Consider the following 19,039-nt stretch of genomic DNA (forward strand, 5'->3'; position numbering starts at 1 on the left):
CTCCTAAAATGTTTCTTGGACAGTAGTGCGCAGGTAGCTCTTACCAGTCTCGGAGATTTTTTGGTCGAGCGGCAAATTAAGTTAATTTAAATTTGCATGGTTAGTTTGCGTGACAACCAATTATATATTTAGGTTTTAAAGTAATTATAAAATAGATTTTCACAGTTTGTTTATTTCTCAAGTTGTTGGTCAACAGTCACTGTTGCGTTGACTTGATTTTAACGCTCCGATGCACTAACCTACATTTTTGAACCGCTAACAGTGTATACATGTGATGATATAGCCAAATTGTAGTAAATGTATAACAATTCAAATCGTATATCGTGGTTATGATTAAATCAAGGAACGAAATTTTTATTTTGGGATCCAACGAAACTAATATACATAATCCTTTTTCCACGCTAGATTGGTCTCGCGTTATAGGGAACCTGGTATATTAGTATTTTCACAAAACGCTCTTGAATAACCCCTTATAACGCATTATGTACCTTTAACTTTTCTCGGTAAAGGTAATTTAAATCGAATATTCAGAATTTTTTTTATAAACGATATAAGTGAGTACTAATCATTATAAATGTCACAGTCACAGTAACGTGTGAAATCCCCTTGTTATATGGGGGACTGAAATCGGCTATTATCAGGTAAGCGCGTTATAAGAGTACCGTGTTATAAGGCTACATGTACACGCTGAACCATATATGTTAGCATTATTTGTTTATTAGTACATTACAACCACCTCTAACCAAATAACGATCATCTAGCTCTCGCTTGCACGCTGGAGTTTCAACCCTTAGTTGTCAACATCCCCATATGCCGCGCTGCACGACGTGGTTCGTCGTTTCTTTTAACAATAAAAACAGTGGAACTCCTGGCTCCCATGCTTCTTCTCTACGTAGTATGATATGGGTTTATTCAAGCCGCGTTGAACAACATCTGCTGGACGGACGTGCCTTTCATTAGACCATATCTCACTTAACATCAGCTGGAATTGTGGCCAAACGTCTATCCAGTTATTTAAGTACTCCAGTTACGAAAAAGTGGCTCGTTGATACTTCCTATGTCTCTTGAGAACCAATTTAATCCGTCAGTATCCAGTCCAGTCTCATTCGAAACGAATGATTACACAAAGCGTGAAAATTTCCGCAAAAGATTCATATCAGTGTAATAGCGATGTCCTAACCAAAAGATAATTTGTGAATTTTGACACTGTCCGCCATATTGTTTTACAACTAAGACAACCGCAAGTTCTGCAAGACAATTGTGAAAGAAATTTACATGAAACAGTAAATTCGATTTTATTTTAACTCTAACCATGGAAGAGAAACCTCTCTAAGGAGGGTTTTAGAATAGATTCATTCAGAATCTGTTTCTATGTAAGTATATATAAAACCTCCCTTTATGTAGGTTTAAATAGAGCGTTACGAAAAGGATACTAAATGCTTAATTTTTTTGGATGTAGAATGCATGAATGAGAAGTAGGATAAACAAGGAAACCAGGGATGGTGAGATCGGGTTGGGTAGGCGTAGTACTGAATCAAATACAGGAGGTACTAGAGATGGGACCAGTCAAAAGTACCCATAAATAAGGATGCATGATGGATGTCGTGAAAGTGGATGAAGCAAGAGAGTCTAGGCAGAGACCCGTTCGGTAAAAAGCCGTGATCATATAAATAAACACACCTTCATTCAGTGTCACAGAAATTTATATCAATTACTTATAATATAAAATAGCTAATATAATTATTTTGAATTTAGAATAAACTGTCATATTGTTTTATAGTCTATGGTCCTGATGATATATAGCTTTAGTTATTAATGTCATTAGTAGTGAGAGCCAAATGTAATTCATTTGTAACTGTCAAAAAATACAGACTAACAATATAATATTAAAAATATTAATATAATATATATACTATACTCGGCCGGTGTCCTTTTTATGTTTATTTTAGTATTCAAACATTTAATACGTTTGAGTGTTTAACGATTTCCTCAGACGGAATATTTGAATGTAAGAATGTAGACAATCGGTACAGACATTTATAGAGAGGTGAAGGCTATACATATATATACATAGGCGACTAGACTCATACATATAGCTTTTTAATGATTACAATGAATTGTAAATGGATTTTGTTTTCTAAATAATGTAATTTAGTTTCCATATTTTAAATTATTGTAGCGATACTGCTCGTCGTAGAATGAACGTCTCGTAGACAATATGACCCGTATTTCGAATACAGAAACTGGGTTAATAAGCAAGTGCTTGTGTTTTAAACAATTCCAAAAGTGTTGGAAAAGAAACGCCACTCTTCAATGAACCATCTTTAATGAATTTTAATATTAATCTGTATTACAACCTTCCGGGTCTAGATCTCACATTGGTATGCGTGATAATTTTTCTTATAGGCATTAAGATTTAAGATCTAAGGCATATCGGTTTGCTCACGATGTTTTTCTTCACCGTACAAGCGAATGTTGAGTGCTCAGATAGAAAGTACATTGGCACCTAACCTGAGTTCCAATCTACGACGTCAGTGGCAACCTGATGCCACTAGTATGTCTGTCGGCTCGGGTTAAACTCCAAAACTACTGCACCAATTCATGTGTTCTAATCAAAGTATTTATTTATAAGTAATCTAACAGCTACCATACATATAATAAAACAAAACACTTACACAATATACAAAGCCTACACAGATTACATAGATAAACAAAATATGTGATTAATAGACAGAAATATATAATTTTTTTAAAGACTGAAACGGAAATTTAAATTCAAAGAAAAAACTATTTCGCCTCTTCAAATATTTCCTCACAGCCTCTTTGGTGAGGTGGAAAATATCAATATCCTCATAGGCACGGTGGAGGGATTCTAAAAAAAAATAACGACAGCAAATAAAATCTGTCCTTACATTAAGAATACATTGCGAAAATAAGTATAAAGTCGTGAAGGTTTAGGTATATGACCTGTCTACTTCTCGTAATGTCAACATTTATTGATATTTCAAATTTACTTGCCATTTGTAGTATTATATAAATTTGATCATTGCATAACATATGTTGTAATAGTAGCTTCTTGCTTTCGCTGCTGACCTTTCTGGTAATGTTAGGGTGTTGATATAGCATTTAATGCATTCGCAAGGCGTTGCACCACGTTTAATGATCTATAAGATAGGTTCTCAAACAAATTTTATAAAAAAAGCTTTTTTTTATATAACGGGCAGTAGGCTCTGATGTTAGGTGATACATAGATCCTCTCAATGCCAGAGAGCTAGCAAGCGTTGCCGGAATTAAAAATTAAAAAAAAGTAGAGTTTTTTTTTTAAATAGGGGCAAACGGGCAGGAGGCTCACCTGATGTTAAGTGATAACACCAGGTGTTTAACACCATTTCATGGACACTCTCAATGCCAGAGGGCTCGCGAGGGCTTTGCCGGCCTTTTAAGAATTTGTATGCTCTTTTCTTGAAGGAATTAATGATGAAAAGTAGGGATTTTTATTGACGTTCATAAGAGTGTGATAGCTATTTGAATAAATGGTTATTCCATGTCTTCTGTTCTTTTCATCACAGCGAAAACACAATTTGACTGAAAGAAACATTCTAACCTTACGTTTATAATAATAAAATTTTGTTAATTTAGGTTCGATCTACTATGACATCAAGTTGACAGTATTTATGTCACCTTTATATCCGCGATATAGGTATTGTCAGCAATTTCTACGCAGCCCCTCAGCAATGTAAGTGTCTAAGGGCGGCGGTATCACTTAGCATCAGGTAATGCTCCTGCAACGGTCAGGATACCAGATTCTATCCAGAAGCAAGTTTAGGGTATGAAGTCAGAGTCAAGACTTCCTAAGTCCGCGTATGTCAATGAAAATTTGACAATTCCCATTCTATAAACCTACTTTCTTAATTTATTAATTTCACATCATACATAATGCTTCATCTACAGTGTATATTGCAATTATTTTAAAATATATAACAATTTTGGTAAACATAAATGTATACCATAACATTTCAGATCTTAGTAGTATTTTTGTTTCCTAACAATGCGGATTATCCGGTATCAAATAGGCACATAATAATAATAGCTTTTGATACATATACATATCAGTTTGCCCTTTTTTTCCAAATCCTGCCATTCCTCTCTGCAATGTGTCACTCTCGCCACCAATTACCGTTTCTTTAATTTGGTCTGTCTAAGTTGTCTTCCTCTTTTTTGTTTTCTGTACGGCACCAGTTTAGATAGGCACATAGTGAGTTTAAATTAATCAATCCACTACCGAATATACATAATAAGTAGTGTTTATTCTGTTAAAACTCAGCCTTAATTTATCCTATGTCACGCGTACCATAAAAATTCGTTCGTTGCACCAAAAGTTCATTGATCGCCCCCGCGATGTGTCAATATTGGTACGTAACGGTATACGAAATACAGTACTAGACATCAATCTTATTAGCTACGGTCAATCATTTTGTATATTTAATACAACCGGAAGTGGCAAAAAATATTAGTCGTCATGGAGGCGCTACCATCGGCTCTTTGTCGATGAAGAACCTCGGATGCTTGCTTGTTTGTGATTCCTATAGCTAGGACCTTCACTACATTAACGACCCAGCGTAATCACCGTCGGCTTCAACGCACTAGCGAGTTCTCTGGCTACGTGATTGTCTATGGACGGCAACATTAAAAAAGCTTGTCCAGCTCATTGTGTTTACGATATGGTCATCGTACAGATGGTTTGGATTAGTATTCAAAAGTGTTCGTTTAAACACTGTACATATATATATATATATATATATATATATATGTGTGTGTGTGTGTGTATGTGCAGTGTATTGTAAAGCATCTAACATTTGAACGGTTGAATCAAAATAAAAATCAAAACCTTCATTACCATTGATTCTCATTTTATCGCCATCTAGTCACGTTAGCGTATTTATTTATTAAAGCTTTATTATTTATAAGTTAGTTAACATTTTTTAATAAAAGTATTAGTTTTGTTAGTGTAAATTGTGAAAATTTTAGTTAGTTTTTTTAGTTTTCTAGTATTCTATGGCCTCTTTTAGAGCAAAAGCCTCCTGCACATTATTATATTTCCATTTCCATTTTCTCTGATTTTTCTTGCATTGTTTAGATCTAATTATTATGGTCTTATTATGATGATCTTCGTTGAAAGTGCTTAATTTTGATTATTGTGTTTCGGAGCGCCTTTTTTCCTTAATGACTTGTTCGTCATTTTTCATATGTAATGGGGTTGGTGGTGAAAAACAAAGAAAATACTACATTAACATTTACCACGTTAACAAAATACTTCCTATTGGTGGGGACTTAATTAACTACGGTTTAAAGTTATGAGTAAAGTTTAAACCATAGTTTAAAAATAACCTTATTTTATCCGTGGATTATTTCTAACTGATTTATTAGCAATTTCTTCTTCGTCTTCAATACTATCATGCCTGTCTGAAGCCCTAATCGATACGTTGACTTGCTGATCTACCCTGAACTTGTTTAAGACCATTAATTAGACCCATCTTAATATAGTCAGACCAACGGGAACGCTCGACCCCATCACCCATACATGTCACTGTAACTTAAATGCGTAATTAAGTTAAAGTTCATCTCTCAACCTTTGACCAACAGTTGAGTCAAAATTGTTAGCAACACCTCTTGATTGACGTTTGTAAATAAGTATGTGAATATTATCGTCTTCGTGGTGCAGTCCTAATGTAGATTAATAATACAAACGTTTTGGATTATTAATCTTGGACGACACGAAGAGTCTGTAATTTCGTGGTAAACATCGAACATTTTTAGCTAAGATTCTGTTTTATGTTATACATGAAATAAACTCTTCTTGACTGAATCTAACCTCGATTCAGTCTGCGAGAGTCAGTCATTTCAAGGACACAAGATTTTACAAGTATAATGTAACAATTATACGTAAAATGGTTTCTAGTTTGTGGTTGGAGTGTTTCGTCTATAAATACTGTAAAGGCACTAGCTAAAGTTTATATTTTGTTTATTTCAATGTGTAATACGTAAGCTTGATTATAAATTCGATACTGAATAAATCTTAACAAGCTAAAAGGACTGTCTATAGTCTATAAAATACTAACTAATCCTATAGATTTGAAGATGATTATTTAGAAATTCCATGGTACAGAGTAATGAAACTAAGCTAATTAAGTAATAATAATTAAGATTCATTTATTTCCTAAAATATCACAGATACACTTATATACAATACATCATTTCTTAAAGACCTCTAAAGAGTAAATGCTCCTTAAATTGAACGAGAGAGCTCAGTTTCTGCCAACTAACTTCTTTAAGATTGTCACAGTGTGGGCCAATTTGTCTATATGCTATGCTTCTAAGTGCGTTGGGAACTTCTATTTCTTAACGTGTTTTTACCTACTAAAATATGTGTACATGGCGGTGATGAAAAAATGTGCGTACAAAGTACACATGTCACAAGTGAAAATTCTTTTTAAATTAATTATTACTAAGGTAAAAGCCCCAATAAATGATCATGTACAAGTATATGATCACTCCATGTATTTGTATATCTATATTGACACTGTTTACACACTGTATACGTGCTAATGATAATATAAATAAGTAAAAATCTGCGTTTATTGCACAAGACGTTATACGACAGAATTGCCATCTAAAGTTCTATGTAACTACTAAACGAATACATCAACCAATAGCGTGTATTTTTTCTCGATCTCCCTTTCTCTCTCTCGATCTCTCTCAATCTTTGCCACTATAGCTCTCTCGCACCTCTCGCTCCATGGCTATTTGCTTCATTCTACGTTCGCCCATTCTCACTCTCTCTCAATCGCTGTCTCCCTTTTCTTCGACAAAAACGCTGCACATCTCCGTGACGCTACGACTATTATTATTGCGTTTCATGCGTGAAAAAATTATCCTCATGCGCCTAAAGAAGTTTCACTTAAAACCTGTTTGTTTTTTGAAGAACTTGCCTATTTTAAAGTATTTTTTGTTTGGTTAATAGATAAACATTGTGATGACGACGTGGTAAAGTGAATGCACCGTACATTGCCGTTAAGTAAAGACTATGGTGTCAATAAAAAATTAGGTCAATGTTTACAAATATTGTTCTAAAACCACTCGTAGCTCTTGAGATTTATGTACACATACCGGTGGTTTAAGCATATGGCGTATGTCTGGGTTTCGTTTCCAGAACAATATGGGATTCGACAAGAGGCTTATTTATATTATTATTATAATAATTTATACGGAGTAATTTGCTAAATAGTAATCATTTCATTTAAAAAAAACAACATGTGTGTGTACTTATTATCTACACGCGTTAGAAGTTATACTTATTTGGCGTAACAAGATAAAAATCTTTTTTAATTTTTTATCTTTCGTTTGTATAAAAAAAACGACACTAACAATAGAAAAAAGTTATCTAATACATTGAAAGTTTTATTATAACGCATCATCTAGTTATATATACTAGTTTATTTATCACAAAAATATTTCTACATAATTAAAGAAATGGTCATTTTTTATTTTTAAATGTTGACTATGCTAACTTCAGGGTGTCGGTTTTTTGTGACTGTGTGCGTGCGCATCGTAGAAATTTACTCTCATCATTATTCTCTAACACAAAAGAAGTATTCGAAAATTTCTTATTTACATGTAAACGTTACTACCACTTGAAGACTCATAACACAACGTGGACATGGTCCAGATATTTACAAAGAAGTTTAATTGTAAACGTACATAAATTTTTCATATATAAACATAAGATCATTATAATCAGACACAATAACAAAAACATCAGTACGAAAAAAAACGTAAATTATTTAATTCATAACAAACTAATATAGAATATTGACAATATTCAAAACCTACATAGTGATAATAATTAAGTTTATAAATAGAAAAATAAAATACATTTAAAAAGTTTGGTCCTTGTGTACCTTCCGCCGGCAATTCCGTTCTGTATTGCGATACTTATTCGTTGAGCGAGGAAAGCACCAGATCTGGGGTCACCGCTACTAACCAGGCGCCATCTTTATTCTTTAGATTAATCTTCAAATACTTAGATATTAAAAGAACTCTTTTGTTCTGGTTATCACTCTGTTACAGTATTTAAAAAAAAATTAAATCTATCTTAAAGTATTGCGTAAAGACATAAAATACGCATTTTATAAAACAATAAGCCAATGTTGTTAGTTGAGTAACAAACATCTTAATATCGCGAATACATAACTATTTTTCCATACAAAATCTTTTCTATATTAATGAGCGGTGATCAATATAATACACATTGACCGGTTTCACGAGTTTTTCCTGTTTCATTAGAGTTCACATTGGAGTTAAATATTGCGTCATTATGTTTTAAAATTGATCGCTATATTATCGAGATATGTTTTGTTTCAAATAACAGAAATCCTTTATTGTCATTGTCAAATGTCAGAAATTATACAGACTTTGTATATATGTTAGTGTGATAACTATTTTACTATACTTTTTTGTATTATATTTTAATTTTTATAAATTACAATGTTACTTAAATAACTTAAGTATTACCGAACCAATTCGACTTAGGGTCCTTCAAGAAAAGAGCGCATCAATTCTTAAAATGCCGCCAACGCACGTGCGAGCCTTCTGGCAGATCGACTGTCCATGGCGGTATCGCTTAACATCAGATGAGCCTCCTGCCCGTTTGCCTCCTGTAACATATAAAAAAACAAAAACGTTCAAATAAATTTAATAAATTATTATAGCACGAAAAAACCATTTCATTGCTGCATTAAAATACGTAAATAATCAGTGGCCCTACAACCTTTTTAGGCCTTAGGTGTATTTTTTCATCATATGTCGATCTAATAGGCTAGTAGGTGTTCAGTCTCCTGTGCCTGACACAAGCCGTCGACTTTTTGACTCTAAGACAAAACGGTTTCTCACTATGTTTTCCTTCACCGTGCGCACATAGAAAGAAAGTCTATTGGTGAACAGCCAGGGCTCGAACCTATGGGATGAGAGTCGCACGCTGAAGCCATTAGGTCAACACTGCTCACATAAAATATATTATATGTTTTTAAAAACATTTATGTCTACAATATTTATTACGCATAGCTGTATATCGAACACCTATTCATCTATTCACATATATAGTATATAAATATTACTACCATAAAAAATCAAAATGTAAAAAAAAATCTCAATACGGTAGCTTTAAAGGTACACAGGGATCAAACTTTTAAAATTTGTTTTACTTTTATTATTATATTATTATTCGTGAGTTATCTATGAGTGGAGCTGACAGTGGAGTTGAGAAGCATTTCCTGGATTTCTCGCAGAAACTAAATTCGTGAGAGAATTCAGCTCTTTAAGGATTGTTGTCATGATTTTGTTTTCGATTAATATTTTCGAAAGAGGACAATAAAAACCGAACGGAAATATAAACGGCATCACTCTTGTGTGTAACACACATGACATGCCGTTATTTCTAAAATCCAAGTCTAAAACCTCATATATACAAACACTGCCCTGCCTTGTTTAAAAGGGTAATATAACGCTAAACGTAGCTATTGCAAAATAGATCGATTCGGTATCGCAATGAACTGCGAGCACTCGGAAGTGTTACGTCACAAGTCTTAGACTTTCATTCGCTATACCACAGACTACGGTAGCTAAATGACTAAATATAGTTAATGCGAAAGTATTTTACAAAGAAATCAATGTAATCTACTTTATAGATTTCAAAAGAAGCCCTAGAAGACTTCACAGTCATTTAGTAGTAATTTATTAACTTTAAATGCAAAGGCGTCCTACATCTAAAGCGATTAGTAAACAATATTTGTGCTATAAATTTTATATCGTCAAATACATTGAAAGAAATCTTAAAATGACGAAAGAGGTTTTAAGGTAGATTTCATTAAGAAGGTTAACAAAAAGTTTTGTTATGCCTCGAATAATATGAATATAAATAAGATGTAGCCATCGAATTGGTCACGATTTGCATATGATTTTTACTCTAATCTTTGATTTTACTTTTTATACTTTGAAATAAAACTTTTTGGTCATTTTTTTAAAACTATCTGTACTTAAATGTGATTAAATATACTTTTTTTTATATTTGAGGTAATCAAAATGAGTTAAATTTTGAAGAAAGGAGCGTACCAAGTCTTAAGGCCGGCAACGCACTTGCAAAACATCTAGCAATAAGTGCAAAGGTGATAGAATCACTTAACATTAGGTAAGCCTTCTGCTTGTTTGCCTCTTGATATATAAAACAATACAGTTTAGAGCCAGTGTATGGCGTATCGCTGGGGTGAATTGCCGAACCATAAAAACTGCACACACCTATAGTTATCTTAAAATCAAATGTATTATTACATATATAAAATAACACAATTACACCAATGTTGTTAACGCATGACCGATTCCAATATAAAACCGACCGGTAACGATTACCTAATACGTTGCGTTTCTATTACGTCCTTTGTTACGATGTTGGTTTTTGCATTTGTGTTTTAATACCAAAAAAGTAATATCAAGTTTGACGATGTATTTTTAGAAAAATGATTTTTATGATCGGTTAAACGATTGTAAAATTGTACCTATTGTAAAATACAAAAGGTATACAAGTAATTGGTAAGAAAAAGGTTTTTTTTTATCCACAAACTATTGTAGTTACATCTGTAAATGCTTTTCAGCGACCCAAAGTGAGCCTTCAAAAATAGAGAACGTTCATGCCACGGGGTGGATGGGGAGTTGTAGATCGCACAGCCTAGTTACGCTAGCCGACTAGGTCCAAAGGGCCCACTAACCAGCAATATAGGAATTGTGTCCTGATAGCCGTCCACGTAAATAATTTATCATTATTACGAAACCGAACAGACAGAAAAATACCCGAGAATAATGAAATTGTGTATGTCGGAGTAATGGCGTTGGTACCGGCTGCCATATTCATTATTATTCAATAACATCAAAATCAAATCAGTTCAAAACATTTATATGGTAGTAGTTTATCACAAGATATAGTTAAGACAGGCAAACAATTTTCGCTATTTTTATTACGTGACTTATTTTCCTATGGCCCTAGGTGGGATCCGATGTTAGAACTGGAGTCCAATTGGCGTTCATTAGCACCGTTCCTATACTTCATTAGAAATAATATTACATAAAGAATACACAAACATGAAGATAACATATATGTATAAAATATGTTTCTAGTGATCAATATTCATAACTGTTGCAATTGTATCGACTTTAGCTTAGCTAATAATCATAAAATCGAAGAGGTTATGATCGTAAAATAGACGTTATGCAGCAGTGACCTCTATTTTAAAACCTACATTACTAATATTTAAATTCAGTTGTTTAATAGAAGATACTTTATTTAGTAATAATAAAGCCTTACAAATCTTTACAAATGTTTTGATTTATATCATATTTTTTTCCTTGTTACTCAATATTCTAACTTCCTTCAGTACCATTAATTGGAACCCATTTGGCTCCTCCAGCTTTTTTTTCTCCATTCCCCTTAATCATTTCCATATAGTTGTCTCCAAAGTCAATCTATGCAGCTTGCTACATTGACCCCCTCCCACATTGCCACTTCTGTTTTAGGGCATATTGTTAAACTCATACTTTATATATTATTTTTACAAAATCGTCTGATATTTAAATTACTAGACTTAAGGCCCTATGTGTCCAGGTGAGGCACATACCTTGGACAGTTTAAATTCAGTCCACGTCATTCCAGCTTCCTCCGCTTCTGCAATGATGCTTCTGATCTGTTTTGGACGGTCCACCAAAGTCAGTTGGATCACTCTGCAACATATGATCCACCCACTTCCACTTTCAGCTTTTATAGTCCTGTGAATTGCCTGCTAGTTAACCTATAATTGTTTTTTTATGACTGTTGTTATATATTCACGCACATGCACACGCATACACGCATAGGTCTACCATATATGTTACGGAAGAGCTTGGCACAAGTGATTTTTACTTAAAAAGGGCCGACTAGTATATAGTTTTAATTGATGATTGATTTTGAATATCTCTTCAGTACATTTTGTGATAGATGGCAGTCTTGCGATCACGTTACAGCGTAAAATAATACGTACGATTTGCTTTTCGCTTCTTCAATCTATGATCTTCTTTTACTATCCCCTATCCAGAATTGATATTTGCCAATTATCATAGAAAGTAATTTCAAATGTCGTCAACCTCTGAATAACTGTATCATTAAATAAATTACTGTCACACAGGCAACGGAAGTGTATATGCACGCAATGTTTGTGTGTGTATGTAATTTTCTTCTACGTTATATTACGATGTATAAATCAATTGTACAATTTTAGCTGTCGACGCCGACGTCCCGTGTCTTGACAAATCAAAAAAAGCAATTCCGAAGTTGTTTGCAGTTTTGATTTCGTTCTAGATAAGGCGGCTTAGTGAATCAGGTCCAGTCACTTATGACTTATTTCCAACACACAAGTATACAGTAATTACAAAAACTTAACCTACATAGTAATAATAATATTTAAAACAAAATAAATAGATAAATAAAACAAATATAAAAAGTTTGGTCCCTGTGGCAATACCTTTGACGCTGGCAACATATCCTCGCTGTTAATTGCGATACATTTCATTACATTACATTAACTGTTTTAATGTTTGCTAGCTCAACTTATTCACGAAATGCATCAATATATTGGCCATGAACAAAATAATTACATAATATAATGCCTTTCGAAATTGTCGTATTTGTCATAATTGTGTACCGAATTTTTTACTTTTTCACTTTTACTTTTTCACACCCCATCATCTGTATGATACAGGGCAAACCCAACTATTCCAGATTCCTCGGTCTAATAAAAACTATTCACGTAACTCAGCCATGTATCGTATACCTAGCTTATAATACAAATTGCCAGCAAATATATATATTTAATGTGACTAAATAATGATTTAAAAAATATTTATAAAACTCTGGTATCTTTTATTAATAACGGCTTTGTTATTCTTCCTTTATATTAAATATTTATTATAATGATTAATGAATCTTAGAACTTATAATCTAGAATTTATTATGAATGTGTACATTGTTATATTTTTTGTATAAATAGGTAAAACTGTGCTTTATGTTTATGTTGGAATGTGTATTCCGTTTTTGGATTTTGTGTTTGAATATTGTTTAATGAGTAGCTGTAGGAATACTTAATAAAAATAAAAAAAGTAGGTAAAGGTAGAGAAAAAGGGTTAAAATTAAAACTTTCAATTGTTATAATGCGGCGTTAAGTGTGTTTATAAATAATTATTTTAATGTTTATCCATTTGTTTATCTTTACAGGTAAGTTGGAGCAACCGTTATCCTGTTGTGAGTACATTGCACTGAATTTCCTTATGATATTTATTTAACTTAATGTGTATAAAAAAAAAACACAAATAAGATTTAAAACGACAAAACTCGTTGGAAAAGTGCACTTGCGCTTCTGTTGGACAAATACATAGCGGTGAGATTTTCTTAATCTTTAAATTAAACATATTTTCATTAAACCAATCAAAAGCAGATGAGCAAAAAACGGTATGACATGGAACTGTCATTTACAAAACTAATATTAAGTAGTGATCGAATTAAAACTATTTGATTAAAATTAATATTAGATAAATATTTAGATAGATAATTCAAGTCTACGACTGTCTTCTTTAGTACGAAGAATTCTTTTTTTTAACAAACATTAACGCAAACCAAGTCTATTTGAATATGAAAAAAATGTAATTCTATCTCATACAAGCTGCGTTTTGTAGCACTAAACGTAAAAATAACTATTCGCTATAGGTTAAATATAGGAACAGCTTATGCGCGTCACAAAATCACGGAAACTGACGTCTCGCCGGCCTTCTGAGAGTATTGACTCTTACTTATTTATTACTTATTTTTCTCGTTTTCAAACCTGTTTTAATATTTTACATGTACAATACACATATTATTTCTTTTTAAATGTCATTGGTAAAAATTTAACTCTGATTTTGGTATAGTCTTTGAACGTATTTATAATTTAATACCAGCAACACAAATTGTCCTGTTTTGGCCTCTTTATTTTGACAGGTCAGACAAGTTTACGACATTTCCTCACGATATTTTCCCTTGACATACGCTAGTGATATCTGCGCAAAAGAAAGAAAAATACAGTGTTGTGGGTTCAAACGAACACTTAACGCAATGATGATTTATATATGTGGTATTAACACAAAGTGTTGCCTTAGGTAACGTAGAAACTTTAAACGTACCTTTTACAGGATGTAATGACTCAATTCCAGGAGAAAAGAAGATATTGCTTCATATACATCAGCAAGTAGACATATATGTTTTAGATGTCCTAAATATACTATATTACTCATAGTATTGTCTTTAGTTAACATAGCTTTTACACATTGAAAGAAAACAATTTTTTAACCGGATTAAAGCCATATATATATAGTTTATAATAATGCAAATAGCTTTAATACGGTTAAAAAATTGTTTTCCTTTTGAATATATTACACATTTAAAAATTGTAGAAAAATATTTGCTGTACGAAAATTTATTTCAATTATAATTCGATCAAATTTTTGAAGGTTTTTAATTTTTTTTAAATCTGTATCTGAATTTGTATTCACCTGCTGAAGTTCAATGACTGCATATAAATTATTCCTATCGACTATTTCTCACTAATTCTCAGGCCTGACGCATATCACCACAAACAGTTACCCATTGTGTAGTTACATTGAATTCAGAACAATAATATCCTAGTATCTACACGGTAAACCTCAAATCGTTGACGTAACAATTAATTTAACTATCTTTATCGTCGTCAATATTTGTGGTGAAGAATTTCTTTCTTGCGCTAATATCAGGAACTGCTTCGAATTAAATAAAATATATTAGATGACCCGGTAAACTTCATATTCTACAATATTTGTGTCAAAACTTTACACACAATTTTTAAAACAGACCAAAGATCAAACCTCATACTACAGACCAGACACAAATTCCTTAAATATATGACAACCAAATGACAATTTCTAAAAAGTAAATTTTGCAGCTAGGAACAGTTCTTATTGGAGAATTCACTGGCGTATTGACGTATATAAAAACTTCACTGTCAAATGACAAATGACACTTACGTATTAGACTTTTGATATTTTGATTGATTGATGAAGGCATTAAGTGACCGGATGTATCTCCAAGATAATCTAAGAGTTAATTTATGATGATGGCAGCACAATCGAAAATTGTCATTGTCTTCATTTTTTTAAACCTTGGTTTAAGAAGGTCGTATGAGCGTTGATAATTGTGACATGTTTTTATTCGATCTTGGACTTAGTTAGTAGGAAATACAATCGTGTTACTATAGTACCTCAGAATATCAACAGTCACTTTATTCTCGAAAAGGGAACACATGAGACAATGTATGAAAATAATTAATGCACTGCATAAATTAAAACACGTTTTTGATTGTCCGTTGAGTGAACTGACAAATTTTGCGTCCAATACTGTAAGAAATAGTTACTGTGCGATGTTGTGTTGTTTTTTTCTATATATTGTTTTGTATGTGATGTAAATTTAATGTATGTATATAGTTACCTTATTAGAGTAATATGTAATGGTAGCTTATTTAATTTAATAAATAAATTCGATAAAACTACCTGGATAATTCTACAACTGAGAATGCAATTAAAGTCACATAGTAGCACAAATCTACATCCACAGAAAAAAATACCAGTGTCTCTACAACCCTTTTCCGTCTAGTTCTCAGGTTTCTGTATCTGTTTTATGTTTATTTGTCAATCTAATAGGCATAGGTGATCAGCCAGGGGTTGAACCTACGACCTAAGGGATGTGAGTTGCACGCTGAGGCCACCGGGCCAACATTGCTCGCACCTCTACTCCACAAAAACCTTATTCATTACTCACACTTGCTTGATCGGCGCTAGCTGGTGTTTGTGCACGGTCGAACTTAGATATCTCACATGCTTGAAACCCGCAGACCATATCCTCCGTGATATCATCAGGCATCCGACCCGCAAAAATCTAAAAATATCTTCTGATTGGCTGGTCATAACTCGCCCAGAACATATTATTATTATCAATCTTTTGACTCTCTAAGGCTAATTTATCTACCTCAATCCAGTCATTATCTTTATATTAAATCCAATTGTTTTGAGTCAACTTAACTTAACTTTGAGTAATGGACTACTATAAATTTGGTCACACAATGCGCAGGGGCGATGAGAACATAGAAAATCATAGTGATCAATACTGAAGGCAAAAGATCGCGTGGACGTTCGCCAGAGATGGTGATCAACTCGAAGTCGTCCTCAAAATTATACGAAGAGTAGGACCGAAATTGATGCAATCTTACTATACAGCTAACCACGATACTTAGAACGAGTTACCGTCCCAGAAAGAATCAAATGATTAATTAATTCATCCAACAAATGTATTAAAAACTCAAAATATCTTTATTCATATAGGTGAACAAGTACACTTATGAACGTCAAAAAGAAGTTAAATTAATTCTAACTTTACATTTGCTACCAGTTAGCATGTCAAGGGCGTAGAGCGGGCAAGAAGAACTGGCAAGAAACTTTCCGCCACTCTTTTTAATCGCCAAGTATTGAGTCATACAAATTGTTAGAACTGGAGCAAATCAATCCCAAGGATTAGGATCATTTAAGTATTCGTCAAATTTATAAAAAGCTTTGAATTTATTTAGTGATAATTCTCTATTATTTTTGGGTGTTTGTTGTAAAAACGAATACAATTTCCATATAAGGAGTGGTTTATGTTCTGGAGCCTGGTTGGTCGTACACTCAAATTGGTTCTGTTTTGAGTATTATACTGGTGCAAGTCACCATTTTTACATATTTTTTTTTGTAGATACAACAAGGCTCCAACAATGTAGATTACCAAACACTTCATTCTTTTTTTAGTTTATTTAGACGTTAATTTCTTATCACGTAATCACAATTTGATAGAACGCTACAACTTACGTTATAGAAGTTTAACTATATTCATTAATTAGTGGTGTTATACCACCAAATAAAATAGGTAATATGACAGTCGCGGTGATGGGAGTTGATTTGCGTAAGGTTGCCATTTCCTTTGTCATTACGTACTTCCTGTTGTTGCAACGTGAGCATGTGGGTTAGGGACAGATGTAATGATAACGTACGCCAATCTTTACGTAAAAATAAGTTGGTACTTATACATAGGCCAATTGTCGCGCGGTTTATTGACAAATATCGGTATGATTTGCTATGGTTAAGGGTAATTGCAGAGTACTGGAGTACTATTCCCTTCGAGTTTGACTAGTTTTTAAGTTATTCTCAAACTTGAGATCGTACCTAACCTCGCCCCGGCTTATAATTTGTTTTATAGAAAAATGACAATACGTGTCGTCAAAGTTTCGATATTAGATATATTTAGTTTTCGATTTTCTACATACACTACTGTTACGGCATCTTAACTCAGCCCCCAGGAGGCTCATCTCATGGTAACTGATACCACCATCCATAGCCACTAAATGGCAGAGGGACCACGAGTGCGGTATCGGCTTTTTAATAATTGGTCCACTTTTTTCTTGGATAAAACCTCAGTCATAATGGTTCGGAAAGACTTCCATATAGTGGTGGTGGACGGCAAAAACTATCTTAAATAGCTCAGTTGTGTAACCCTGGAACACCCAGGTGGAATTTCGCCCCGTTGTCCGATTTTCTAATAGACAAGGCTCACCCAATCAAGCTTCTGTTCTATGTTAAACGTGGTTAAACGCGTACATAGAAAGTCACAGTGCACAGCCGGGGAAACTTAGCAATTTACGTATGATTTATTTCTAAGTAATTTGATTTATAAGGATACAGTATTAGGGTGGGGTGCCAATTTATAATACTATCTTAAATTATACAGCGTAGTTCCGTTCAATATTTCGAAACGACATCGTTTCACACTTCCTTTAACGCAACTTAACCGGTAACTTTTTGTTCTTGACGTTAATTTGCTCGGACGTATTATGATTTTGAATAATAAATACTACCACCACATTAGACATACCAGCAGGCATATTTATAGTATAAATCTAGTCTGGAAATAGGAATATATTTTTTAAGCTATAATGTTTAACCAGTATTTTCGTGACCAGCGTATCTCACGGATCACAGGTGGATGTAAACAGAGACTACATGGCCCACCAAACAAACTACAGGGATGATGACGTTACTTATTCATACTAAACGAAAAGATATTTACTAACACCTAGGATAATTAGACAATATGTGTATCAGGAAATAACTTGCGGCTTAAAACAAAAATTAAAAAAAAATCGTGACTGACACACATTAACTACTTATCGATGTCAAGTCAATTCTTGAGCTTAAACTAAATCTCGAATTAACTTTTACTTGTAATGTTGTGTACAAAAATCGTCTCAATAATTATTGCCATTAACATCAGTCTTTACATCGCATCAGAATAATAATAATAATAATAGAAAACTTTAGATTTTCTATTGGTGTCTCTCAGTTACTGGAGGACGGCTAACGACAGTCTCGTGAAGCGTATTTTGTCCTGTACCCCACGTCACGTTACAAAGCGATTACGATTTTTTCCTTCTACCAACACACCGTTTACTCTGGATTTTACCCATTATAATTAAGTTAAGAAGGTGGCATTCATGGCGCAACACGTGGACCAGGTACGCATTTTTCCGTTGTTTTATATTCTGCATGAGATTTTATGATTACAGAGTAGAAGAACAGTATCATCCGAGACCTAGATTCTATGCGACGGTAAGACCACATCTAAAATGCTTTTAAGCGTCAGGTCTACTTTATTGTCCAACCTTCTTGTAATAGCGCATATATAGATATCAGTAATTTTATAGAATGTAGTTTATATATCAAGTTGCATAGGCATTAAGATAATACAAGGTTTACGAGGTAGAATTGAAATGGTCAATAATTCTGAATTAAGCACTGCTAGGGGCGATGAAAAACTGCT

At 33.3% G+C, this 19,039-nt stretch overlaps 1 protein-coding gene across 8 annotated transcripts in view; it reads left to right on the top strand.

Annotated features, from left to right (window-relative positions):
- The window catches only part of LOC123714029 (A disintegrin and metalloproteinase with thrombospondin motifs 4), a 110,289-nt gene that overhangs the window by 5,130 nt on the left and 86,120 nt on the right, over nucleotides 1-19,039 (top strand). Inside the window, exon 2 of one of the 8 annotated variants that reach the window (XM_045668039.1) lies at nucleotides 13,349-13,375. The exons of the other annotated variants lie outside the window; for them this stretch is intronic. The gene's annotated coding sequence lies outside the window, so the exon portion shown is untranslated. The remainder of the gene's footprint in view (nucleotides 1-13,348; nucleotides 13,376-19,039) is intronic. 8 annotated transcript variants of the gene reach the window in all.

This window comes from Pieris brassicae, chromosome 9 (assembly GCF_905147105.1).
Source record: "Pieris brassicae chromosome 9, ilPieBrab1.1, whole genome shotgun sequence".
NCBI classification, from domain to species: Eukaryota; Metazoa; Arthropoda; class Insecta; order Lepidoptera; family Pieridae; genus Pieris; species Pieris brassicae.